The sequence below is a fragment of the Dipodomys ordii genome, unplaced genomic scaffold (assembly GCF_000151885.1).
Source record: "Dipodomys ordii isolate 6190 unplaced genomic scaffold, Dord_2.0 Scaffold78, whole genome shotgun sequence".
Taxonomy (NCBI): Eukaryota; Metazoa; Chordata; class Mammalia; order Rodentia; family Heteromyidae; genus Dipodomys; species Dipodomys ordii.
Genome location: NW_012267294.1, coordinates 429335 through 431408, shown reverse-complemented (window position 1 = coordinate 431408; position 2074 = coordinate 429335). Strand labels below are relative to the sequence as shown.

Here is a 2074-nt window from a genome sequence, read left to right as displayed (position 1 = left end):
TAAACAAAGGAGGAGGCTGCAATGCTTGGTAAGAAATGTACGCATTATCCTGCCCATGCAATTGTAACCCCTCTGTACAGTTTGTTCACAAATAAAATAAATAAAATTTAAAAAAAAACAAAACTATATTTTAAAAAAAGAAAGAAGAAGTTGGAATAGTAAAATAAAAATTAATAATAAGATGATCAAATTATAAAATATTAAAAAGAGGAAATTGTAATAATAAAAACCAAACACTTTATAGTCCTTGATTTTAACCTGTGATTTACTTGGGGAAATAAATAACATTATTTGAACATATGGGACACAGAGCAATAAGGTGATTTTCCTAAGGTGGACCAGCTAATAAGCTTCCAGATGCAGGCTTCAAACTTACAATAAGGAATTTGACCCTATTGTTCAAATGAAACCTTCAAAAATCGATTCAGGAAATGGAAACAAGAGGTTACTTCTTTGTTGCTGTTAAAAAAAAAATCTACTCAAAAAGAAATTACTACCAAGGATCATCAATGCACTTAACACACAAGAAACTTGGGTCCAAGAACACCCAGAGCAAAGACTCGGATTTTATCCAAATTAGATTTCAGATGATTAATCCCAGTGTTTAGGGGCTGAAATTGCAGCTATTTATTTTGGATCCATCCTCTTATTTCCAATTCTAAAAACAAAACAAAACAAAAACTAACTAATCTTTCTCAAGTAGCTGGACCCACATCTGATACACTCCTGTGTATGGCCAGGTGCTGGGAGGGACCCCTACTTAGAATACAGTGAGGACTCTGGTGGTGTAGATATAAGGGGCCTAGCTGTTGGCTCATATCAGTCATTCTAACTGCTCAGGAGGTGGAGATCTGAGGATCGTGGTTCAAAGCCAGCCTGGGCAGTAAAGTCCATGAGACTCTTATCTCTAATCAACTACTCAGAAAAAGCAGGAAGTGGCATGTGACTCAAGTGGTAGAGCACTAGCCTTAAGGAAAAGAATCTCAGGGACACCCTGACACACAGGATGTTCATCTGAGGTAACCCAAAGTGGAATCCATTTTGGTGCTGGCTATGCCCCTCTTCCCTAAGTTCTGAAGGCAGATCCTTGTGGAGCCTATCTGCTGGTAGCTTCTTAAAGACTTTGGAGTCTTGATTGGGATCTGGTGGCTTCCAAACTGCACCAAGAGCTATTACAGTCTGCAAAGATAAGGAAACCAAACATTAGCTAGCAAGAATGTAAACAATGTCATAAACATGTCCACACCTTCTTCCTCCCTCCCATCTGCCACTCCAGCCTTTCTTTGGATAGGGAAATAAGGAACTGAGTAAAACCTGGAGACTTGAAGACTTCCCGTTGCTCTTGCCCAGAAGAGTTCTTCTCCAGAGAATGCTTTCTTCATTTTTGTCTGTTGAATGGAATGCCACTTTTCTTTCTTAAGTACTTCTCCATGTAACCTCACCCGATCATGGCCCTAAAAATACATATATCATAACACACACATACATTTGCAGTTTGCTTGATGTTTTTCACATAGGGTCTCATTTTTGCTTGAGGCCAGTTTAGGACAGTGATTTTCCTATCTCTACCTTCCAAGTAGCTGAAATTACAGGTATGAGCTACCACACCCAGCTCAACCCAGATGTCTTTGGTTCTGTGTCTTGTGTATCAAATTACAACTCCCCTCAGGACTGCTAGCAGTCTATATCTTCTGTGTTGCTGGTGTGGTCCTATGACCAGCACCTCAGAGTTCAGTGGAGTGGAATTGTTTAGCCTTGAGAACAAAAAGTGAAGTGACATCACTCTGGTGCTGAGTTCAAGCCCCAGTATGAACACACATGCGCATGCACACACACACACACACACACACACACACACACACACACACACACACACACACAGTCAATTCTCGTAAGATTAAGATCCTTAGGCCCTATCCCAAACTCAAGATATCAATATGCATTTTAACAAAATCTGAGATTATATGCACCTTAGAGTTGGAGAAACCCTAGACTAGAGATCCCAGTGTGGGATCTGACCTCCAAGGCCTTTGGGTATGGAAAGTAATTCAGCTGATCTCTTTTTTTTTTTTTT

General features: G+C 39.8%; 1 protein-coding gene and 1 long non-coding RNA gene across 3 annotated transcripts in view; one reads left to right on the top strand and one right to left on the bottom strand.

Moving 5' to 3' along the window:
• Positions 1 to 2074, top strand: part of LOC105991955 (adenosine receptor A3-like) — a 150143-nt gene that overhangs the window by 53752 nt on the left and 94317 nt on the right. The window lies entirely within an intron of this gene.
• Positions 1042 to 2074, bottom strand: part of LOC105991956 — a 47287-nt gene continuing 46254 nt past the window's right edge. Inside the window, exon 3 of the long non-coding RNA XR_001175381.1 lies at positions 1042 to 1179. This is a non-coding gene — a long non-coding RNA (uncharacterized LOC105991956). The remainder of the gene's footprint in view (positions 1180 to 2074) is intronic.